Here is a 26,187-nt window from a genome sequence, read left to right as displayed (position 1 = left end):
CTTAGCATGCTATGCCTCTTTCCCTCAGAAATCTTTGATGAGAACCATTTCAGCACAACACATATTTGTTGTGTAGTGTGGCTTGATGAGAGTTTCTAAATGTTGGTAGATGCGGAATTTTCAGCCTAGGTATACAACACAGTTTTCCAAAATCCTAAACCATGATCACGTAGAAAAGCCAGGATTGTATGTCAGTTACTTCAAATTCAACCAGTTATAACAAAAAGTCAACATTATCTCCTTGCTTCTATTTTTGGTGTTTGGTGGTCATAGGACGTTAAAACCTATTTGACTTGTCTTGGCCTGTGCTTCAATGCCAATGCTGAGAAATACTTAAGACATGTGTAGCAAATGAAATACCTCACTTTTCCGTAGGCTCAAAGCAGCAACATGCATGCCCAATGTGGACAGAGGAACACTTAATTTGACACTGATTGTTCGGGTTCTTTATTAGTTAAGGTTCTGAGTCACAAAGGTAAATGTACCTATGTAGATTGTACTGACATGTAAATCTTTTACTACACCAAGGTGTAAATCTACACTTTTTTGTCATCCACCATTTCTAATGTTAGACATACTCCTGCTGGGGCCCCCTACAAATGAATTACAGGTGCATAGCTACCACTGGTTACTTTTCACAATTAGGTGGCTATCTCCACCACTGAGGAGATCTCTCTGGAGTACAGGGAAAAGCATTACAGTTTATTGGTGTATAGTTATCACTGGTAACTTTTCACAAGTAGGGAGCGATCTCCACCACTGTGGAGGAGAGCTCTCTTTTGCAACTATAGGGAAAAGTATTGGAGTTTATTATTCTTTCAAAAAGTATTAAAAATATTTTAATATAAAAGTAAAATAATTAGAATATGTATTATAAACCTAGACTTATTAAAACTAAATATTACAGCACATTAACTCGTTAAGTTAAGTGTGAAATAAAGAATTACTCAGTATAGATATATTTCTTTAATTTACAATATTCCATAACCAATAATTTTAAAAAAATTCCCAAGCACATTTTTTTATTATTTAATATATATATATTACATTTCGTTAAAATTAAAGTATACAGTTAATATAAATTCTTCCTGAAAGTTTTTTTAACAAAAGGTCAAAACTATATTAAATTTTATTTTAGGTTATGTTTATTATTACTTTTTAAAATGTAATAATGACTTATAAATTATTAATACGTTTTTCATTAAAATATATATAATAAAAGTCAAACAAACTGTATTTATTTAACATTGTTTCTTATAGGGTGTTATTTTGTCCCTGTGACTATTTTTTTTTATGGGAGTGTGTTGGAGTACATGGAATTGGCCAGCACAATGCTAGACTTACTCCAAGGCTGAGCTTAAGTACATTTACTACTGTTTTACGACCTTTTTGGCAATAGAACAGTTGGAAGTGTGCTGTGAATGTCATTGGGTTTACTCTTTTGTGGGTGGGTGATGGTGTTTTGCATGTCCCTCCCTATAGCCGTCCTTACCCCTCCATACATTCCACCCATTTAGGACTAAGGCGGTCATTCTGACCTTGGCGGACGGCGGAGGCCGTCCGCCAAGGTACCGCCGTCAGAACACCGCACCGCGGTCGAAAGACCGCGGCGGTGATTCTGACATTTGCCCTGGGCTGGCGGGCGGCCTCCAAAAGGCCGCCCGCCAGCCCAGGGCAAATCAACCTTCCCACTAGGATGCCGGCTCAGAATTGAGCCGGCGGAGTGGGAAGGTGCGACGGGTGCAGTTGCACCCGTCGCGTATTTCAGTGTCTGCTGGGCAGACACTGAAATACTTTTTGGGGCCCTCTTACGGGGGCCCCTGCCGTGCCCATGCCATTGGCATGGGCACGGCAGGGGCCCCCAGGGGCCCCGCGGCACCCCCTACCGCCATCCTGTTCATGGCGGGAGAGCCGCCATGAACAGGATGGCGGTAGGGGGTGTCTGAATCCCCATGGCGGCGGAGCGCGCTCCGCTGCCATGGAGGATTCAGACGGGCAGCGGAAAGTCGGCGGTAGCCCGCCGGCTTTCCGCTTCTGGCCGCGGCTGTACCGCCGCGGTCAGAATGCCCGGCGGAGCACCGCCAGCCTGTTGGCGGTGCTACCGCCGACCTCCGCCCTGGCGGTAATTACCGGTAATTACCGCCAGGGTCAGAATGACCCCCTAAGTATTCCCCATTTTCCAGCTGCTCCCCTGGTCTCTCACTCCCTGCCTTTCAACACGTGAACCCAGGTACGCAGAGATCTCCACACAGAAAAGATTTGGAGTGGCAGAGGCGGATGTCTTCACATGTAGGTTAGTGAATATCATTTTGCAGTACCTGAGAAGTACTACCATAGTACTACCTTAAATGATACAGGAAGTAGTTAGTGAATTGAGCCCATTAAGTGTACAACTCATTTTAGCAGCAATGATAAAAAGGTAGCAATCACTTTAAATAATTTTAACAACTGTAACAAGATATAACACCAGGAGAATAAATAAGACACTAGTGTATTAAAACCATGTGCCTTCTGTAAAGAAAACTACTGGGTAAATCAAGTAGGTTTCCCCTGGGCAACCCATGTTTTGGCTTTGTCAATGGATGTTTTGTTTTTCATGGTCTTTGTAAAATGTTATTGTTGGGGGAGTTTGCAGGGCTCTTACAAACATAAAAATAAAACTTTGGCTAAAAGCAAATATATTTTTCTGGTGTCAACAAGTGTGCATTGCCATACTAGTCCCTTCCACCAAAAGGAACTACTTTGTGCATTGAAGTGCTCCTTGTGTAACAGCAGAATGTTCCAAGTCACAGAAAAGCCTCCTAATGGCTAAAATTAGCTTACCTATGGTGCCATGCGGTCCTGTAGTCGACAAAAGAAAATTGTTACCGACACAGCAACAGATCAATGGATGAAGATGGGAGGCTGAAAGTCCCTATAAGTATGTATATTACACAAATAATGTATCTAAAATCAAAGGCTCTTGGCTAACACTACACCTAACAAACATGTTAATCACAATTGACATGAAATAAAATACAGCTATTTTACAACACCTACATTAGTTAGGTGCTGTACCACCAACAGCTAATGTTAACCTGCACCCATTTTGCTAGTAGTCCCTAAATCCAAATACTAAATCATCGACTGAATAGTAGGGTTCCCAGAACTAATGAAAATGGATTTTGAAAATCGACTTAACTTCAAATAAAACTGTGAATACACACAAAAGTCTGCTAAATTGTTGTGGGTCCTGTGGTTTGTAGTGCCTTAAAATTCAAACTGAGTGTGATTCTATTTTACTGTATAAGGCCGCGTCCATAATCACAAAGATTATGCTTCCTGTGAAACATTTTCGGCTACAACTCGCAAGCCACACATCTTTCAGACGCCATACCTTTTTGATTCTTTTCAGAGCACAACAGCTGTCGGCTACCTATAAGCGCTCCTTTGGTAAGAAGTCCCAGTACGCAAAATGGACAAAATTGAAAGTAACAGTACAGAAAGCCAAGCACTATCAGACAAATCTAAGCATTAACCTTAGTTTCAAACACATGTGGCTATGCAGCAAAAGCCAGGGGCGTGCTGTGATACAGCAGAGCACACTATTGTAGACAAAACGTTCAGTCATTCCTTAGATATTTTTTGTATTCTGCTCGATGGCCGCTGTGCAGTGCTTGCAATGGATGTGGTCAGTGACACCAAGAGGCAGTAGAACTATTAACACTCATATGCTCCTTACAGTGCCACCTAGTTGGAAAACCAAATTACAACAAAGGATCCTGAAAATGGCAGAGAATGGCGACTATTCTGGAAGGAGCACCATTTTGCCTAAAGCACTAAAAGTCTGTTGTCATTACCTGAGAATCCCCAGTCATATTAAGATCATGTCAGGGTTTCTGGAATATGTACAGGTAGTAGACTTACATCTCAGAAACATACCTCAAGAATTGTATGTGGAAAACAGGCACTGCTTAAACACATTTTGTTAGATGCTGCATAAGCCTTTTATTAGGGAGTATCTATGTCTGCAAACAAATCGTAGGAAGGCAGATTCCAACAGCTTTTCTTGGGTCCTTAACACCATTACTAGCACATTAACGTCTAAGTAAATGTGGTGGTTTAACCTAACCAATGAAGATTACAATGGAAACCATATTAGGTCTAGCAAGATAGTTCTTTGCGTTACTGCTTAAGTATTGCAGATACAACTGAACAACTGCAAATACAGCAATAAGTTCCAAGAGGGAGTTGGTTTGGGGCTCTGATTGGTAGTTAGCGACTTGCAATTGTCATGGCAAACATAGTTTCATTGAATGTTGTACATTTAGGAAACATTTTCAGCATATTGTTTTTACACAGTAAAATACATCACACATTTTTTGCAACTCAAACGTGTTAATGAAACTCAAAAGCATAACTGTCCTATATATCCGAGGCAAAGGTTTTAAGTAACAGTACCTGGACACACTGCACTGCATCCTAAATACACTAATCCAACACACTGCATTGCATCCTGTGGACTGTATCTGACCAAACCGTACTACATACTAGGGATTTTAATACTAAAAGGTAAACCTAAAGGGCAGTGGAAAGAGAGAGGAATGTGGATTGGTAGGGGTACTAAGTGAGGGAAAATACACTCTTTTGTTAAATTACCAATATTTTGATGCCTTTAAAAACAGAGGGAGAGAGTGCGTTTGCGTTTTTGTCTGAATGTATGTAAAAACAAATGCTGGTGAAATCCGGCAGACATCTCACTATACCCGACTGAAAGAACAAGTTACTTACATTCGGTAACGCTTTTTCTGGTGGATACAATGACTACCTGTGAATTCCTCACCTTATGAATTCACCCTTGCGCCAGCATCCGAAGGAAAATCTTCTTCCCATCTCTCCACGTCAACGAGGACCTCACAATTGCACGGCTCCATGCGACTCCGTCTGACGTCACTGTGCCAATAAGAGGTCCTCGCCGGTGTGCTGACGTCAGTTTCACCCATTTTGTGTGTGCTTTTGAGGCGAATAGGTGAGAACCGACCCCACAATAACTCCAATAGATACATATATACAGAAAACCTCCATGATGCAATATAATCAAAACCATCATTTATATATACAGGAAAAATATCAATATATACATACATCTATACAATCACATATCCTAGTGTAATCAGAAAGGCAACCTGGAGGCGGGTGGGACTGTGAGGAATCCACAGGTAGCTATTGTATCCACCAGAAAAAGTGTTACCAAAGGTAAGTAACTTGTTCTTCTGATGGATACAACTACCTGTAGATTCCTCACCTTATGAATAGAGTCCCAAAGCATTACCGCACTCAGAGGTGAATGCCTGCCTGATTACACCAAAAAATCCTGCAACGCAGATCGTGCAAAATGGCCGTCCCTCCGAACCTCAGAACCCAAGAAATAATGCTTTGCGAAGGTGTGGAGGGACGCCCAAGTTGCTGCCTTGCAAATATCCACCACCGGAACCCCCCTTGCCAGGGCCGGAGTAGTGGACTTAGCCCTGGTGGAGTGGGCTCTGATACCCTCAGGGGGAACCTTTTTCACCAATGAGTAGCAGATCTTGATACAAAGAATGACCCACCTGGAGATTGTTCTTTTATGGACTGCTCTGCCCTTCCTCTGTCCGATATTCCCCACGAACAGCTGATCCTCCAGGCGAAAGTCTTTCGTCCTTTCAATATAAAAACTAAGCGTCCTTTTAGGGTCCAAACGGTGGAGCCTTTCTTCCTCCTTCGAGGGGTGAGGAGGAGGGTAGAAAGTTGGAAGGGTAATGGTCTGCCCTATATGAAAAGGAGTGACAACTTTTGGCAGGAAAGCCGCCCTGGTTTTCAACACCACTTTATCTGGGAAAAACAAGGTAAAGGGGGGTTTAACAGAAAGAGCTTGAAGCTCACTAACCCGCCTAGCTGAGGTTATAGCAACGAGAAAAACAGTTTTAAGCACTAAAAACCTTAACAGGCAAGAGTGCATGGGCTCAAACGGTGACCCCATTAAAAAGTTTAAAAGATTTAGGTCCCACTGAGCCACATGAAAAGGAGTGGGAGGAAACTCATTAAGTAAACTCTTAAGAAACCTAACCACAATAGGTGATTTAAACAATGAGGGCTGATTCGGGAGGCAAAGAAAGGCTGACAGAGCAGCTAAGTAACCCTTAACCCTAGCCACTGCACTACCCTTCTTTGCTAAATCTAAAGCAAATAATAAAATATCAGAAAGGTGGGCCTTCAAATGATCAATTTGTCTTTCTCCACACCAAGCCACGAATTTTGCCCACCTACCGGCATAAATGGTCTTAGTGGAGTGTTGTCTAGCCGATACAATAACATCCACTACATCTGGTGGGAGAGAAAAGGAACTCAGGTTGCCCCGTTCAATCTCCAGGCATGAAGGTGCAGGCTCTGGAGGTGGGGGTGTAGAACCTGCCCCTACGACATTCAAGAGGAGGTCTGCCCTGAGAGGGAGACGGAGCGGAGGGCACAGCGAGAGTTGGAGAAGGTCTGTGTACAACACCCTTCTTGGCCAATCTGGGGCTATTAAAATCCTCCGATCTGGGCAAATCTTTCCCAGAACCCGAGGAATCAAGGGTATGGGGGAAACGCGTAAAGCAACTGGTTGCACTAAGAGATCTGAAACGCATACCCCAAAGCTCCTTTCGCCGGGTACTGGAGGCTGCAGAATGACGGGCAGTGTGTGTTCTCCCGAGTGGCAAACAGATCTATCACTGGAGAACCCCACATCTGAAAGATGTGCAGAACCAGATCCGGATGGAGACGCCACTCGTGATCGGCCGAAAAATGTCGAATGAGGGTGTCCGCACATACGTTGAGCACTCCGGCCAGATGATTCGCTATCAAGCAAATCCGATGGTCCTTAAGCCAGGACCAGAGACGCAGAGCTTCTCTGCAGAGAAGATACGACCCTATTCCTCCCTGCTTGTTTATATACCACATCACGGTAGTGTTGTCCGTCAGGACCTGAACTGACTGCGAAGGGACGGGAGGAAGGCCTTGAGAGCCAAACGTATCGCCCGCAATTCTAACAGATTTATATGAAAAGTCTGTTCCACTGGAGACCAACGACCCTTGATCTCCAGGTCCCCCAGATGAGCTCCCCACCCTAGAATGGAAGCATCCGTCATGACCGTGGCCACCGGAGGCGGCAGTGAAAATGGCCTTCCTTGAGAAAGGTTGCCGTCCACAGCACACCATCGTAACTCCACTGCAGCGTCTCTGGAGATCGCTATCGACTCCTCGAGATCCCCATTGTGTTGAAACCACTGCCTGCGGAGACACCATTGGAGAGCCCTCATGTGCCAACATGCATGAATGACCAACAGAATGCAAGAACCGAACAGACCGAGCAGGCATAAGACCTTGAGGACTGGAACAACCGCTCCATTTTGAAACACTGGAATCAATGCCTGAATGTCCTGAATCCGCGGAGGCGGAGGATAGGCCCGATTCGATGTTGTATGCAGTACTGCCCCTATGAACAGGAGGCGTTGAGAGGGCTCCAGGTGAGATTTGGGTACATTTATCGAAAAACCAAGCCTGAACAACAACTGAGTTGTCATCTGCAAGTGACGCAACACAAGCTCTGGAGACTTGGCTTTGATCAACCAATTGTCCAGGTAAGGGAATACTGATAGCCCCTTCCTTCTGAGACTTGCTGCCACCACTGCCATCACCTTTGTGAAGACTCGAGGTGCTGAAGTGAGACCAAACTGAAGGACTGCAAACGGGTAGTGTTGTGACCCCACCACAAACTGGAGTTACTTCCTGTGCGACTTGAGTATAGGGATATGAAAGTAAGCATCCTGCAAGTCGACAGACACCATCCAATCCTCTTTGTTCAACGCCAGAAGTATCTGTGCCAGAGTCAGCATCTTGAATTTTTCCTGCTTGAGGAACCAATTCAAAATCCTCAGGTCCAGGATTGGTCTCAAACGACCGTCCTGCTTGGGGATCAGGAAGTATCTTGAATAACAACCCTGACCCTCTTCCTGCTCTGGAACCAACTCCACCGCACCTTTTGACAATAGGATCTGAACCTCCTGCTGTAACAACAGGAGATGGTCTTCTGAACAAAACGAGGGACGGGGAGGGATGGCAGGAGGAAACTCCTGAAAAGGAGAGCATATTCTTTTCTCACAATGTTTAGAACCCATGAGTCTCATATAACTAACTCCCACTCGTGGAGAAAAAGACGTAATCTTCCCCCTACAGGAGAAGTATGGTCGATAAAGGGGAGAAAACTAGAGCTGCTTCCCTTGCTGTTGTCCCCCAGAGGAAGAGGATGATGCAGGGTGCTGCTGGGCGGCCCCTCTTGTCCTAACCCGCCCTCTAAAGGATCGATATGGGAGGCTGGTAGGCTGCTGGACCGAGGACTGGGGTCTCCCTCGATAAACCCCCTGATCCTCCGAAAGGACCTGAAAGGGGTAGCAGAGGAGGCTTGCAGACCCAAGGACTTCGCCGTAGCCCGACTATCTTTAAAGCGCTCTAGGGCAGAGTCCGCTTTATCTCCAAACAGCTTTTCCCCATGAAAGGGCAAATCCAACAAAGTGGTCTGTACATCTGAAGAAAACCCAGAGGACCTCAACCAAGCGTGCCTCCTGGTAGCAATAGATGTACCCATTGCCCTGGCCACCGAGTCCGTAGAGTGCAGACCAGACTGGATTATTTGTTTTGCTGCAGCCTGCACATCAGATAGGAGTTCACCGAATGGTCCCTTTACATCCAGCGGCAAGTCAGGAACCATGGCCTTCGCGGAGTCCATGAGGGCGTGGACATATCTACCCAGCACACAGGTAGCGTTTGCAACCTTGAGAGCCATGCTGCAAGACGAGAAAGCCTTCTTTGTGGATTGCTCCATCCGTTTGGATTCCCTGTCTGATGGAATCACAGGGAAGCAGCCTGGAGCAGACCGTGTAGAGCAAGAGACCTGAACCACCAGGCTCTCCGGGGTAGGATGTCTCGATAATAACCCCAGATCATCAGGCACCACTCTGTATCTCCGTGCTACAGGTCTATTCACAGCAGGGACGACACAGGCTTCCTCCAAAGCTATAATATGGGCTCCCTAAGAGCATCATTGAATGGAAGCAAAGGATCCGCAGAAGTTGAAGAAGGATGCAGGACCTCTGTTAAAATGTTCGTCTTAACTTCGGCAGCAGGCAATGGAAGATCTAAAAAGTCCGCCGCCTTACTAATCACTGTGTGAAAAGAAGCTGCCTCCTCTGAGAACTCCCCATTGAAGTCAAGTCCCATTCTGGGGAAGTGTCAAGCCCACTGGACGAATCCAGCCCTTGATATTCTCCCAAGGGCTCCACAATCTCCCCATCCTCCAACAACTGCCTTTGATACTCTTCCTCCTCTAAGAGTCGCAAGGCCTTCCTGCGTGACCTCAGTCAAGCCTCCAACATCGGCGTCGACATAGAATTGGCCGACGTCGAAGACACCGGCTTCAATACCTGACGTGGAACAGGAGAGGAAGGTTGACTTCGGTCGAATCCATCACTCGGATCTGGCGCCGGCACGGATCCTAATGGCGCCGAGGATGCTTGTGTCCACCGGCTGACGGGGTGATGAAAGCGGCGCCATAGACCTGGAAGGCGACGTCATGGGAACCACAGGGCCTCGAGGCGACGTCATCGGTGCCAGTCCGGCACCCTTAGCTGGATAGAATGGCATAAACTGCGCCACCTTGTACGGAGCAGGGGAGCCCAATGAAAATGCCAACGGACCAGTGGGACCAGCCAGTGCACCAGCAGGGGCCATCGCATTGAACATTGAGAACATGGCATTCAAAAATGCAGCCAGATCCTCTCCCGGAGCCGGGAAGGCAGGATACCGCTGGTCTCCCTGTTGCACCTGTGTTTGCTGAACATCGGACTCATGAGCAGCAGGTGAAAATCGAGAACTGTCTGGAGGTGCCACTACCTCAAAGACTGACAACGCCGGAGAAGCCTCAGGGCTCTGGGGTTGAGGAGTCACCGTCAGACTCACCTCCCATGTCGCTCGGCGCCGATGAGATGGAGACCTTGATCTAATCGGCTCCGAGCTGAACGACGCCGAGAGTCATGACGATGCTGTCTCTTATGCTTCTTTGAAGAAGCATGGGAAGAGGATCTATGATGGCTCTTATGACCCTTCTTCGCCTTAGCCAAAAAGAGCTTGGCCTCCCTTTCCTTCAAAGCCTTTGGATTCATGCTGTGGCAAGACACACACTCCTCGACGTCATGCTCAGAGCTAAGACACCAAAGACAATCGTCATGAGGGTCTGTGACCGACATGCGACCCCGCACTCTCGGCATGGCTTGAAACCGGACTTCCTAGGAGGAGACATTGTAACTAAAAAGTCAAATAGCAACAAGATGGAACACCTCCAACAGAAGCGAGAGCTAGGAGAAAACCGTTAGCGTCGAAGGCACGGAAAAAAGGGAACTGACGTTATCACGCTGGTGAGGATTTCTTATTGGCACTTTGACGTCAGACGGAGTCGCGTGGAGCCGTGCAATTGTGACGGCCTCATCGACGTGGAGAGCTGGGAGGAAGATTTTCCGTTGGATGCTGGCGCAAGGGTGAATTCATAAGGTGAGGAATCCACAGGTAGTTGTATCCATCAGAAGCATCTGTACCGAACTATTCATCAGAAAAATAATTTATATGGGGAGTGTAGCACCCCCCACACACACCCTGAAGCTACGCCCCTGGCAAGCAGGTGAAGTTGTCCCTTCATCCACTCCTAGGGTGTGCTTGTGAGCCCAGAAAACTTAATATAAATTGCCCAAGTGATTTGAGCAGAGTCCCAATGGGAGTGGGCAAGATACTTGGACCTGCTCATTTTAATCTTCAGCCTTTGTTACCTGACAAGCTTCTGTCACACCCTGCCCTTTCTCTCACAGATGCTACATCAGGCGTTTTCTGTATTTAGTGTTCACTTGTTTTAATGCAACTTCCTGCGTTAGTTTCATTTGTGCAGCAAATATGGTCCTTGCACCCGTCCCCTAACTCTAAGGGCTGGGTGAACCTGTGGTAACGGAAATTTCTTATAGTTCTTAACGAAAATATTAATTTGGGGAGTATTGGGAATATTTCTGCATTTGTCTCAATTATGGCAAGCTGGGGGGGGTCAAAGGAATGGAGGTTTTTTTTTAACTTGGACCCCCAGCTCCTTCTTAAAAATTACACTTCAATTTTGTTAGGCCCTTTAAAGAACATAGGGGGTCATTCTAACCCTGGCGGTCCGAGACCGCCAGGGCTAAAATGACGGAAGCACCGCCAACAGGCTGGCGGTGCTTCCTGGGCCATTCTGACCGCGGCGGTAAAGCCGCAGTCAGAAAACCAGGTCCGGCGGTTTTCCCGCCGGATTTCACCCGGTTGCCCAAATCCGCCATGGCGGCACTGCAAGCAGCGCCACCATGGGGATTCTGACCCCCTTCCCGCCAGCCTGTTTCTGGCGGTTTTTACCGCCAGGAACAGGCTGGCGGGAATGGGTGTCCTGGGGCTCCTGGGGGCCCCTGCACTGCCCATGCCACTGGCATGGGCAGTGCAGGGGCCCCCTAACAGGGCCCCAGTGTGCTTTTCACTGTCTGCCTAGCAGACAGTGAAAAGCGCGACGGGTGCAACTGCACCCGTCGCACACCTGCAACACCGCCGGCTCCATTCGGAGCTGGCTTCAGTGTTGCAGGTCCCTTTCACGCTGGGCCGGCGGGCGCTATATTGGCTAGCGCCCACCGGCCCAGCGGGAAAGTCAGAATGGCCCCAGCGGTCTTTCGACCGCGGAGCGGCCATATGGCGGTTCCCGCCAGGCGGGCGGCGACCGCCGCCTGCCAATGTTAGAATGAGGGCCATAGTTCTTAACAGCCCAGGAGCATGGACTTTTCTGCACGTACCCCAAAAAAATTTATATGGGAACAACCAATTGGGCCGAATCTTAGAAGTCGTCCGGATGTGTGTAAAATCGTGAATAATCTACATTAATCTAGTCTAAACACAGTTCAGATGTGTAAGAGTCGACATTTGTAATCAATGCAAATGCATTTAATGTAAGCACAGATCTCGTGAACCAGTGACACAAAAAGGAAATAATGATTAGAAGGTAAAAGATGTCACCGTGACAATCAGTTTAGAACCCTCTCGCCTGCATCCATACCTCCCATCCTGGGGCATTATTTTTTACAATTCACGGGTACTCGCCCTCTTCTGGGAAGTCCAGGCTTTCCGTTATTTATGTAGTTTTACAGCCCAGTCGTGAGGGGCAATAGAGTTAACGAAATGCCTTGTAGTTGTGAGTGGGGAGCCCTGGTCCTCAGAAAAGGATGTTCATATATCACTGGAGCTGAATTCAAGTGAGCGATGACCATCTGCAGAGCACCTATGTATGTAACCCTTAGTTTATCGGATGTTGTGTATACAGGGAGTGCAGAATTATTAGGCAAGTTGTATTTTTGAGGATTAATTTTATTATTGAACAACAACCATGTTCTCAATGAACCCAAAAAACTCATTAATATCAAAGCTGAATATTTTTGGAAGTAGTTTTTAGTTTGTTTTTAGTTTTAGCTATGTTAGGGGGATATCTGTGTGTGCAGGTGACTATTACTGTGCATAATTATTAGGCAACTCAACAAAAAAAAATATATACCCATTTCAATTATTTATTATTACCAGTGAAACCAATATAACATCTCAACATTCACAAATATACATTTCTGACATTCAAAAACAAAACAAAAAAAATCAGTGACCAATATAGCCACCTTTCTTTGCAAGGACACTCAAAAGCCTGCCATCCATGGATTCTGTCAGTGTTTTGATCTGTTCACCATCAACATTGCGTGCAGCAGCAACCACAGCCTCCCAGACACTGTTCAGAGAGGTGTACTGTTTTCCCTCCTTGTAAATCTCACATTTGATGATGGACCACAGGTTCTCAATGGGGTTCAGATCAGGTGAACAAGGAGGCCATGTCATTAGATTTCCTTCTTTAATACCCTTTCTTGCCAGCCACGCTGTGGAGTACTTGGACGCGTGTGATGGAGCATTGTCCTGCATGAAAATCATGTTTTTCTTGAAGGATGCAGACTTCTTCCTGTACCACTGCTTGAAGAAGGTGTCTTCCAGGAACTGGCAGTAGGACTGGGAGTTGAGCTTGACTCCATCCTCAACCCGAAAAGGCCCCACAAGCTCATCTTTGATGATACCAGCCCAAACCAGTACTCCACCTCCACCTTGCTGGCGTCTGAGTCGGACTGGAGCTCTCTGCCCTTTACCAATCCAGCCACGGGCCCATCCATCTGGCCCATCAAGACTCACTCACATTTCATCAGTCCATAAAACCTTAGAAAAATCAGTCTTGAGATATTTCTTGGCCCAGTCTTGACGTTTCAGCTTGTGTGTCTTGTTCAGTGGTGGTCGTTTTTCAGCCTTTCTTACCTTGGCCATGTCTCTGAGTATTGCACACCTTGTGCTTTTGGGCACTCCAGTGATGTTGCAGCTCTGAAATATGGCCAAACTGGTGGCAAGTGGCATCGTGGCAGCTGCACGCTTGACTTTTCTCAGTTCATGGGCAGTTATTTTGCGCCTTGGTTTTTCCACACGCTTCTTGCGACCCTGTTGACTATTTTGAATGAAACGCTTGATTGTTCGATGATCACGCTTCAGAAGCTTTGCAATTTTAAGAGTGCTGCATCCCTCTGCAAGATATCTCACTATTTTTGACTTTTCTGAGCCTGTCAAGTCCTTCTTTTGACCCATTTTGCCAAAGGAAAGGAAGTTGCCTAATAATTATGCACACCTGATATAGGGTGTTGATGTCATTAGACCACACCCCTTCTCATTACAGAGATGCACATCACCTAATATGCTTAATTGGTAGTAGGCTTTCGAGCCTATACAGCTTGGAGTAAGACAACATGCATAAAGAGGATGATGTGGTCAAAATACTCATTTGCCTAATAATTCTGCATTCCCTGTATATCTTATTTTTTCCATCACTGTATGCTAGGAGTGTCCAGCTGCAGAAAACAATCTATTATACTGTAAATACATAAATATACTTTGGATGGAACAACTGTTCATTTAACTACTGTATTTATCAATCTATGAATGTACCTACCCACGTCCATATCTGAGTCTGTATATTTTCTTCAATAAATGATTGTCGTTTGTGCATTATGGACATTTGTATATCTGCAAATATCCTTTGATTGATTTTTATATATTTATATTGATCACTCTATCTGCAGTTCTATTGCTTAAAACTATCACATTGTCTGGCTCTCCCAATCAATCATTACCCATCAATCATTCATAATCACTCGCTCACCCTTTCTGTGTATTTTTGATACACAGCAAGTACAACACCAATACAACCAGCACTCCAACTCTGACTAGTGTGGTACCCGTCCAGTAATTCGCTTCAGCGCCCAGAAAAGGGGTAAGGAGCGCTACCTAAATACAAGTAAGCAACTACGGCAGAATATATCGTTAATCCATCTATTAAACTATTTGAAATGCTACAGCAATAATCGTTCTCTGTCACTCTGTGCCCATGTCTATGTACCTTACTCACGCCCCCCACACGATGCACTTGAAGCGGGGGGGTGAGGTCACGGCTCGCGGGGAGCAAAGGGCATCTTTGAATTACTGATTTTTACCAAGAGCACAGGCTTCGGTGTAGGGATTAAATCCATCCCGAGAGCCTGTGCAGGGCAGTGAGGAGGAGGAGGAGGCTGGATGGGAAGAGGAGGAGGGAGCGTGGTTCAGGCACAGGGACACGCCTCAGGAGGCGGGAGCAGGGAGGGCCGAGCACATCTGCTTCTCTCAAGGTAGGGGAAGCACTTCCAGGGTAGGGGCCTCCCTCCCGGCTCAATGGAACCCGTACGGCTCGATTCCTGACCGCGCGCCACCACTGGACCTCCGGACCTGGGTGATGGTCTGACCCCGCCTGGTCCCAGGGAGACTCGTCCCACAGGGGCTGATGCAGGTACTGGGGACAAAGGGACTGACTGCAGCTGGGCCCTTGTTTCTACATCCCTAAGGGGCGAGGTTTGGCGATTTGAAGACCTGGCTTAAGTGGAAACGGAGATTTTCCGACATTCCTTGTTTCTGAAAGGTCGCTAAGGCCTGGGAGAGGTTGCTGGCTGCCTCGCAGCCCTTTAGAAGCAATGACATCGCGAAACTCACCATTTTCCACTAGACCACACTTTCCCATATGCTTGGGTGTCGGTGTTTGATGTATTTTTTGAGTTACGCTCCGAGGATGCCGCCGGTCTAAGAGCCACGCACCGCGGCATTTTGGGAGTGTCAGTGATAGAATGCGTTAGAATATACATGCATTTTATCTGACGCAGACTAAATTGTGTTTATGTTGTGAGACAGGTGATTTGGCTTGGGAAATCACAGCGCTGCGAAGCTGCAAGAGTAGTTCGGGCGCTTTACAAATACAAGCATGCTGCTGTACCGTGCATTATACAGACAGACTGCTTCAGAAGTATATGAGACTGAGGTAAGCGTGAAAGCGCGCAGACCATTAGGAGTAGGCAGGCACGAGCCATGCGGAAGGAGGCCGCGATTTACCAAGTGATTGGGAGGGACAAGCAGGAGATGGGCGGGACAAGCAGGAGAGGGGCGGGCACCTGGGAGGTACAGGTGTCGGGGAATGACAGTTACAGAATAATGACAGGCAAGAGGAGAGGCAGCAGGAAATGGAGGATGAAGAAAGGTACTAGTGGTGGAAAGTGGACAGAAGCAATGGGGTGACTGGCACCTTTGTTATTGTCTTTATATCGTTTTGCAGCACAGTTCACTGCAGTGAGTGAATGTGAACTTTATTCATTATTTAGCCACCGTGGTGTAAGGTGACAGCTGAGCCAGTTTTCCTGTAGACTCCTCGCTATTAGAGACACTGGGCCTTATTCATAATCTCCAATTGGAGATTTACGCCTGCACGAGTTTTTGTGTGTGCTTTTTTTCCCCTATTCGGAGAGATTCCCAGAAGCACTCCTGGGAAGCCAGGCCAGGTACATGGTTCTAAGTGAACTTCTCGGAATTCCATGTGAATTTTTGCGATGGCACTTGTTACCGCTGAACAAATGCAGTTTTTTTTACTCTGCATGGAAAAACTTTTTTTTCCTGTGGAAAAAAGCCACAACCGTCGCCTCTGATCAAACCTAAGTGTGACGCGTTCCTCTTCCCATTCTGAAGTGGAGTTACTCCTACCAAAGAGCAAATCTTTGACGAGTGGGAAAAGGACAGAGAGGAGTTAGGGAATGTCCACATTCATACACGTTTGTGAGCATTCCTGATCTTCCAAGGCAAATCACACCATGTAGTGCCCACTTCTACCCCATGAGTGGAAGTTACAGCTTACAACTTAAGATCAGTACTCACTCGTCTCTGAGAAATCTGTACTACTATCTGCAGATTTGCGTGCCAGAAATCCCTTTAGGAAATCCTGGTGGGTGTTCAGAATGTAACTCATTAGTAATTTAGTAAATGTATGTTTACTAGTGAAATGAAATAACTTGAGTTACTAGGGTTCTTTATATCTAGTCCTTGGTGCTCCTCTTACAAGCTGTTGTAATCCCTGTTGCACTTGAAGAGAACCAAGGCTGCGAGTAGCAGCATGCGTTAGGTTGTCAAGTGAAAGAATGGGAACGTGATTGCCCTGTTGGTATGAAGCCATCTAGTTACTCAATGGGGATCCCTGATCTAACTGATGTACCAATTTTTTGTAGATTTGGAACTTGTAATCGGAGTAGGAACATTGAACTGTTCAATGCCCAGCAGGGTAGCCCAATGGATTAATGCATCTGCTAAGATCGAACTGTGTGTAACATCAAAGCCACATGGTATGTTCAGATGTCATCATAATGGCCCAATAAACTGAGCACCACTGATCTAGGAAAAAATAAGCTCTTCATTTAGAAGGGAGTAAATGGTAATTATGTGCGATAAATAAGAGTTCGCACATATTAGTCTTTGCACTTATTTTACATCAAGCAGAAGAACTTTGTGTGGTACAATGTCTCCGCATCCACGCTGTGGATGTGTGACTCCACTAGGTTCTGTTAGACCTCATTTTTTCAAACTAAAGGCCCTTATTGTGAGTGACATGCAGAACCAGGATGGGTTGCAAATGGTAGTTGGGACTGACCACAGTATTTGAGCAGTGCGGACATTTCGTAAATCTGCAATTATTATTATTAATATTTTTTTTACCTCGGTGCTCATTTTTCCTGATAATTCCTCCAAGGAAAAATTAAGGCACAAGGAGGCATGTGCGCAATTCCAGTGCACAAACACAGATTCAACGTGGTATTTCCCCACCTCCATTCCAGCCAGGAAAGGTAAACATTTTGGGCGGCTGATAGGAAGAGCTTAAAAGTCCTGTGAATTTACCCTGGAGCATTTTTCGAGTACAATGTTCTTGTGCAGGTTAGAATGAAGGATAGGAGGCAAAACCTTGCATAACCAGTTACTCCTTTTGCCCCTCGATTCACGTGCTTCTTGCGTCTTCCGCAGACTTACGGGCTGCTATTTTTGCCTTGAGGTGAATACAATACTAACCTAGCTACTTTCCAACGAAAGACTAGCCAGTTATAAGTTTTCAGAGACTGAAATTTGCATACCACTTTACCTCACTTTTTCTTGTCTACACCTTTTTTTTTTTTTAACTCATGCCAATTTCAAAAGGTATTATATGGTAAAAAAGTGAATCAGTAAAAATGTCAGATGTGCAGTAATTTGCACATCTAGGAATAAGTCGATCAGGCTCAACCAGTGCACCTGATCGGGTATTTCAATAAAACTCCTAGTTCTTATTTTTGTTTCTAAAAAATAAATGAAACCACAACAGGTATTATAGATGAGTCTTTCCTAAAATAAAAGGCCAGTAATTGATATCACCCCCATGTTAGCCACAGGTTCTCGCACCAGGCATCCAGCCTAGCTTCATTTAATTTTGTTTTTAGAGGTAAGGCCATTTCTTTTTGCCACAGAAACTGCATGCACTGCTAGAAGTTGCAGTTTTTTCAGATAAAGGCAAAGCATAGGTGAAGGTTCTGTGTCCATCTGTTCCTTCATTACCTACTGGTAAGTTTAACTTACGTGAAGGTTGAAAACCCAGAGGGAAAGGTGTGAGACCGGAATGTTGCAAATTCTGTGGTAAGCAATATTACAAATTGTTCCAGGGGTGCAGGATTTCTTTGCCGCGAAAAATGTGAAGCAAGTATTGTGATGTGTAAAGCGTGATTTGACAGTTCACAGAGCTGACATAACCACAGATAAAAAGAGGGCCTTTGTAGAGAGAATGGTCTACTGAATTTCTACTGAGGACCCAGACTATAACGTCCCAACATAAGTAGAAGATTCACTGAGGCAAATGCAGAATTTCATTTTTAGGCAACAAAGCTGTGTACAACAATTTAAAGACAAGAATGCCTTGCCAAACCACTCTGAAGGCACTTTACTGAGATCAGCTTTTTCCTGTAAAATGGAACTAAAGGAAAAGCTAAATGCCCTTCAGAATATCCAAAATGGTCACATGACTGAAAGTGGAGGACCTTCCATAACCATTTGGAAAAGAAAGCTTCATTGCGACAATCGGGTAGTAAGAACTATGGGCCAGATGTAGCAAAAGGTTTTACCCATTCTATGTCTGTGGGAAAATGTGTTCGTACATATGGCCCCATGTCTGTCAAAAATGTTAGAGGTGTACTGATAATTCCCTGTGGCATTGACAGCACTAGAAACCTAACACTGCAATAGAACACTTTGAAGTCTCAGCTGGAGCACAGGTAATTCATCGTGTGAAAGCAGGGTGTTTACAGGTTGAAATGTGTCATTAGAATACACTGTAACTGAGAATAAGATGAATATATGTTGTATCTCATAACTGCTGCCAGTTTATAATGCACCTGGGATCTAACTTCACTATCGGCCGGTTTATACCAACTTACCTGCTGCAAATGTGGCTCTGGTAGCATTTTCCAGTCAGATGTTACAAACTGTCAAGTTACATTTTACATAACACTGGATACGTTCATATACTTGGCTTGACAGAAGATTGTGTATTCTAAACATCCTACTCCCATATCGGTTCTCAGGCCAGTTGCACAGGGAATCTGTGCACATACAACTGACTTGCAAGAGTAGCAGATACATAGACCCCATTTGGCCCAGTCTAATCAATGTGCTGAACCAGAATAGGAGTCAAAATACCACATTTTCAGAAGAGAAAGATAGGAGAAAACATACTTACAGCCTTCCCTAAGGATATGTCTCTGAGGACACATCCTAATATTATTGATACACAGTCCTCCTGCGGTCAAGAACAGTGTTTTTTAATCTTCTGACTTCTGTGAGTTACCACATAATCATTAGTAGAACCAGGGGACCCCTACTGAATCATTATTGGATTCTGGGATCCCCAGTGAGTCATTACTGGAAGCTAATGCACCTTGCCTAAGTATTTTTAATGATGTAAACTACAAAACAAAAGACAGAAAATAAAGAAACAAGCATTCATTAAACCCATAAACTTTGAAATATTTGTATCTAATTCAAAGATATATATAAAAAATCAAAATGTTAATATGACGGTTAGAGCTTTTCTAATTTCAGTTGAGGCCCCTTATCCTCCATACTATATTCTGTTTGAAGCACTTGAATTGCTCCCACGAATCAACCTGAAAATGGTAACAATTTGTGGCCTCCAATTTCAAATTCCTTCATATTTACAGAACATTTTAAACTTTTCAATCATACATTTTGCTTCTTTATTGATATACACTTTCTTACTTTGTTCATATTATTTAATTTTCTAAGAAGTCACGGACCCCCGAGTAGGCTTTGGGGACCCCCAGGGATCCCAGGATCACAGGTTAAGTTCCACTGGTCTTGAAGTTTTAATACATCCCAGTGATTATTAAACGTTCCAATAACTTGATTTAACTGTTTACCTTACATATATCTGATTAGAGTTAATGGCTTATTCCCCAGTGTGGAATCTGATTCAATCTTCCGTAAGGAAGATGGACTGGACCTGTGTGGATCCCTTCTGAGGTACATTTTATCTTTTGGAGTAGCAGGGCAAGCTCTGAGAATATTTTTGAGACAGTTGGAGAGACATGTCTCCTGGACTCCAATACAACTGAGATTGCACAAGCTTGTGCTTGCTCATTCTGCTGCCTAGACTACATTTTCACCAAAAGGGATAACCTTACACCTTTTTACGTCTACCCACCAATGCAATACGGATGTTTTGGAGTCCCAGCTTAACTGCACTAATGCAGGATGACACTGGACCCAAAATGGCTGCCATGTAAGGTCCTGGCACCATGAGACTTTCTTCTGCAGTTTGATACAATGGAGAGATGGGAAGGTTGATTCCGATGTTTCTTGTAATCTCACCAGTTGTGCAATACCAGAGAAGCTAGCTCTATTCTGGCAAACTGTCTCCTCAGTAAGTAAGGGGCTGGCTAGAATGCCTTCACTAGGAATTTGTCCTTGCTTGCCCCAAGCCAGAAACACTTGACATGCCAGGTTTCAAGGTCCTGGGACTTAGCCTTGTGAACTCAGGAACGGGTCAACATAAGATGATTTAACCACCCACACCGAGACTTTTATTTCCTCTGAGTTATCAATCAAATATGGAAAATGAAGTTCCATTATGAGAGTAAAGAAAGGGGAAATATTAGAAAAGATAACAAAATAACCTACCCCCTCGGAACCTACTTTCAATACTAGGCTAATCCATCAATACTGCTTACGCTTTTCTAAGATCACCAGACCATGTGGTTAGGAACAGATGTCCATAAATGAATAGTGACAGGATTCCTATACGAGGACAACCCAGATCAGTTCTTAACCCTTGCAATCATCAGAAGAACAAAATTACATTGATATAGTTCTGGGGCTGAGGAAACGTCCAGGCAGGAAATTACTTGAAAGAAACATTTCTATCTAAGTTGATCTTAGCTTCTTGAAGCCAATTTGTAATCATCTTACTAGCTTAACTGCTGTAGTAACAGGAAATTCATCAGCCTTAAGCATGATTTCAGAACTTCCCCTCAGTGGCATAGGCTTTTCCCCGAATGACAGATTTGCTTTGAATCCTACAAAAACATGTTTGTGCAAGCTCTCTTTTGGCTTAAATACAAGCAGTGGTGGAGGGCCCTAAAGAGAAATCTGGAGATATCCTGCCAGGCTATTCTTTTGAAAGACAGCCTATTCATTGGAGAGTACTATCTTCAAATTCTCCAAAGAATAGTCCAGGAAATTGACCCAGATATAAAATATATTTTTGATTCTTGATAATTCTCACTTTGCAAGGTTTTTACAAATGCTGGCAATTCCAGACACGAAAATTTCTCTTCAACACCAGAGTTTATTTTTCCACTGTCAACCAGATCACCCCTTCTTTGTGACTTACGAGGTTTGCAAATACAGATTTTGTTTTTTTACTATAACACTAACTTACCTCCATAAGCACTGAGGAAACAATCAAATAGCAAACATCATTACACTCAGACTGTTTCTGCCATCAGATTTAGCATCCTACATTAACAGTTGTAGTTTTGAAGCTCGTCTCAACATGTTGGTCTGTGTGGACATTAAAGGCCTGATGTCCTAAAGGAAAGGTTGCAAATGTGGATGTATATAGAGCACAGATTTCTTGCGACTTGGCTGTAATTATGCTAATACTTATGTAGTACTAGGTCACACTGCAAAATTTCCATTTGCAGGCGGCCGCAAAAAGGGTCTGCCTAACAAATATTCAGGCTCCAGGAGTGGGGAAGCAACATTGGCGGAGTTTGTAAGCAACATAGAGAGTAGGGGGAGGTCAGCATGCAGTGGGGGAAAAGCAGACAAGAGAAAGAGCGCACTACGGAGAGGGGCTGTGGAAGTGAAGTACACAAGGAAGACAACTGGAAAAAACCTGAACTGTCATGGAGTGCTTAACCTAAAAGGGAGAGCAGTACTTGAAAAGAAACCGGTGGAGGGACACAAGTAATAAGCTATGCTCTGTGAACGGGACAAATGTAAGAAAAGGAAGGAGAGACCCATTAAGCTAACAAATAATGAGCAAACAAATGCAAGTGACAATAAAACCACCTGTAGAAATCAATAGGAAGGCTCTAAGCCAAGGGTAAACTAACTTCAGGTCTTCACATAAACAGACAGTTTGAGCTGTCTGGCAGGCAAGACTTAAAAATGTCTCATGAGTACCAACACAACACAGTGGTGCAGAGACAGCCTATACAGAGCATGGAGGGTGGCGGTGAATAGTTAAGGAGAGGCAGTGTTTATCTGGCACAGAAGAAAAGCTAAGACCGCTGGATAGAGTACTATGAAGGGAAAGGTGCAGTGTTTGTAGACGATTTGGGATGTTGGGGACAGATACGGTGCAGGGAGAGACATAGGAAAAAAAACACTCACAACGAGTTACACTGCATTGCAGCCATGGTGTATTGGTGGGTATATGATCCATTTTAGGGCAGTACCCAACATTCCTTCTACACTAATCACCCTTTGATTAGAATATTAAGGGTACGGAGGTGCTTCAGGCCAAAGTCAACTGGTACGTTTAAATCATATTGGCCTTCACTTACATAGGTGACTTCTCTAATGTTTTCCATTTTGTGTCAATTACACTTATCAGTCTGTAGTGTAAAGGTCTTATTCAAAGAGGCTGTCCGAGAGCAGTCGGGCGACAGCTGAATTGCAACATTAGGATTATTCTTTCAGTGTTTTGTGAGCACAAGGGCAGCGTATCTCTAGAGGGTTTGTCAATGCCAGAATTTCAACATAAGCACTGCATGTGTAAATGAGTTCCAGTCCACAGAATCTAGGTATCCTTTTTGTGCAGATCCGAAAATATGGCATGATATAGGATTGACACCTCTCATCTACTGAATAAGTCCCTCTCGACATACGTTGACCATCTACTGAATAAGCAGCTGTGTTGTTGGCATTTGTCTTCCAAAACCACACAAGACCTTAAAATGGACATGCCTCTAAAAAAAGAATCAGACACCGTTCTGCAATGGTGAATTAAGGCTTGGGGTTCTTTCTGGAACTCCTTGCTGCGCTGCACTTCCTGCCTGGGATTGTTGGGTCAGGAAGTGCTACTGAGATGAGGGAGTCCGGGACTGACAGGCTGGGCGTAGTCTCTCTGGCAGGATACTTGTCGGCATGTTCATTTATTTTCAATTCAGCATCTTGGTCTAATTCTGGGAATCCACACGATTGAGATTTCAGGGCTTCAGTTATTAGACACCAACACAAAAGGCACTTTCCTTCATAAGCAATGCCAATGCTTGACGTATTGTGTGTTTCATAAAATAGATAAATGGAAAAACATACTGGGAAAAAGTCACGATTTCCACCCCCCTATCCACTTCTACACAATTGTTAGTCAGTCATACATAGGCAGTGTAAAGTAAGTATTGTCAAAGCCAATAAGTCTGATCTAGACAAGTGTGTTTTTTCTTTTTCAAACATAGTTGCCAAATAAGAAGTGGCTGAGCATCCCAGGCACCCCTGGGAGTTAAGTGCACTTGATTTTAGGTGGCTGTACATGTTCAAAAGCAGAATGCCTTTACTCACATTGCCCTTATAAACCAAATAAGCTGTTTTTAGACTAATAACACATGCAACAATATCCTGTTATGTATCATTTAAAGACTATACTTCATGATTTATGAAATACCAAAATGTGTTGTACGGTTCTACAAATAAGCTAAAAATGGATATGATCCAAAAGATAAACTTTAGACAGAAATTTCTCAGATTTATTATATATATATATATATATATATATATATATATATGTGTGGAAAATGTGACTTACCCAGTGTACATATCTTTTCCATTTGATAGCGTAACAATGTCTTGTAGTAGGTTTTCTAGCTTGTTTAATGACCTCCATACATTCTTGTGTAAGGTCTAAATGTCCAAATTCTAAGACTTCAGGAGCCAGATTGCTAGATTGAGCGATGCTGGATGTGGGTGTCTGATCTGTTGTTTGTGTTGAGTTAACGGATCTGGTCTGTTTGGTAGTTTGATATGAGGTACTACTGATAGGTCTAGTAGTGTTGTGTACCACGGTTGGCGAGCCCAGGTTGGTGCTATTAGTATTAGTTTGAGTTTGTTTTGACTCAATTTGTTTACCAGATACGGAAGGAGTGGGAGAGGGGGAAAAGCGTAGGCAAATATTCCTGACCAGCTCATCCATAACGCATTGCCCTTGGAGCGTGGGTATGGATACCTGGACGCGAAGTTTTGGCATTTTGCGTTTTCTTTTGTTGCGACTAGGTCTATTTCTGGAATTCCCCAGCGTAGAAAGTAAGTTTGTAGTATGTGGGGATGAATTTCCCATTCGTGTGTTTGTTGGTGATCTCGACTGAGATTGTCGGCTAACTGGTTTTGAATCCCTGGGATATGCTGTGCTATTAGGCGAATGTGGTTGTGAATCGCCCAATGCCAAATTTTTTGTGCTAAGAGACACAGTTGTGATGAATGTGTCCCTCCCTGTTTGTTTAGGTAATACATTGTTGTCATGTTGTCCGTTTTGACAAGAATGTGTTTGTGGGCTATTAACGGTTGAAATGTTTTCAATGCTAGAAACATTGCTAACACCTCTAGATGATTTATATGAAGTTGTCTTTGTTGAGCGTCCCATTGTCCCTGTATATTGTGTGGGTTGAGATGTGCTCCCCACCCTGTCATGGAAGCATCTGTTGTGATCACGTATTGAGGCACAGGGTCTTGGAATGGCCGCCCTTGGTTTAAATTGATAGGATTCCACCATTGAAGCGAGGAGTGTGTTTGGCGGTCTATCAACACTAGATCTTGAAGTTGACCCTGTGCTTGTGTCCATTGTGTTGCTAGGCACTGTTGTAAGGGCCGCATGTGTAGTCTTGCGTTTGGGACAATGGCTATGCATGAAGACATCATCCCTAGAAGTTTCATTCCAAACCTCACTTAATAGTGTTGGTTTGGGTGCATGTTTAATATTAAATTTTGGAAGGCTTGAACCCTTTGTGGACTTGGAGTGGCAATCCCTTTTTGTGTGTTGATTGTTGCCCCTAAGTATTGTTGTATTTGACACAGTTGTAGATGTGATTTTTGGTAGCTTATGGAGAACCCTAGCTTGTGAAGGCTTTCTATGACGTATTTGGTGTGTAGAAGAGACTGTTGCTGAGTACTGGTTTTTATTAACCAATCGTCTAAGTAAGGGAATACGTGCATGTGCTGTCTCCTGATATGAGCAGCTACTACTGCAAGGCATTTTGTGAATACCGTTGGTGCTGTTGTTATCCCAAACGGTAACACTTTGAATTGGTAATGCACACCTTGGATTACAAACCTCAAGTATTTCCTGTGGGAAGGATCTATGGGTATGTGGAAGTAAGCATCCCTGAGATCTAATGTTGACATGTAGTCCTGTTGTTTGAGCAAGGGAATCAAGTCTTGAAGTGTCACCATGTGAAAATGATATGATTTGATGCAAAGATTTAGTGTTTTGAGGTCTAAAATGGGTCTCAGCGTTTTGTCCTTTTTTGGAATTGGGAAATACAGGGAGTAAACACCTGTTCCTTTTTGATGGTTGGGTACCAGCTCTATTGCTTCTTTTAGTAACAATGCTTGGACTTCTAGTTGTAACAGATCTAAGTGTTGTTTGGACATGTTGTGTGCTCTTGGAGGCACATTTGGTTGCAAATGTAGGAATTCTATGCAATAACCATGTTGGATAATGGCTAGGACCCACGCGTCCGTAGTTATGTTTCCCAATTTTGGTAATAATCTCTGAGCCTCCCCCCCCACTGGTGTTGTGTGGTGGGGGTTTGTGACGTTGGAGTCACTGTTTCGTTTGTGGGGTTTTTGGGCATTGGAATTTCCTTCTTGTTTTAGGGAACTGTCAACCCCTATATTGCCCCCGAAAACCTCCTCTTTGATATTGTCCCTGGTATGTGGGTCTGACTTGTGAGGTGGAAGGCTCTGTGGTCTGGGCCCGAAACCCCCCTCTAAAGTGCGGCTTCCTAAAAGTGCCTCTGCTCTGTGGGGAATAGAGCGCGCCCATGGCTTTGGCCGTGTCAGTGTCTTTCTTCAGTTTGTCTATTGCTGTGTCCACCTCCGGCCCAAACAATTGTTGTCCGTTGAAAGGCATAT

At 44.4% G+C, this 26,187-nt stretch overlaps 2 protein-coding genes across 4 annotated transcripts in view; one reads left to right on the top strand and one right to left on the bottom strand.

The window, feature by feature from the left end:
- S100A1 (S100 calcium binding protein A1) overlaps positions 1-26,187 on the bottom strand; it is a 714,879-nt gene that overhangs the window by 583,523 nt on the left and 105,169 nt on the right. The gene's annotated exons all lie outside the window — the stretch shown is intronic.
- Positions 1-26,187, top strand: part of LOC138268443 (protein S100-A16-like) — a 94,122-nt gene that overhangs the window by 35,863 nt on the left and 32,072 nt on the right. The window contains exon 1 of one of the 3 annotated variants that reach the window (XM_069218079.1): positions 14,816-14,995. The exons of 1 other annotated variant lie outside the window; for it this stretch is intronic. The gene's annotated coding sequence lies outside the window, so the exon portion shown is untranslated. Of the gene's footprint in view, positions 1-14,815; positions 14,996-26,187 lie in introns of those variants that run through there. One more of the 3 variants, XM_069218080.1, reaches the window with a different exon arrangement.

This window comes from Pleurodeles waltl, chromosome 12, assembly GCF_031143425.1.
Source record: "Pleurodeles waltl isolate 20211129_DDA chromosome 12, aPleWal1.hap1.20221129, whole genome shotgun sequence".
NCBI classification, from domain to species: domain Eukaryota; kingdom Metazoa; phylum Chordata; class Amphibia; order Caudata; family Salamandridae; genus Pleurodeles; species Pleurodeles waltl.
The sequence above is the reverse complement of the archived record's forward strand: the minus strand, read 5'-3'. Positions and strand labels throughout refer to the sequence as shown.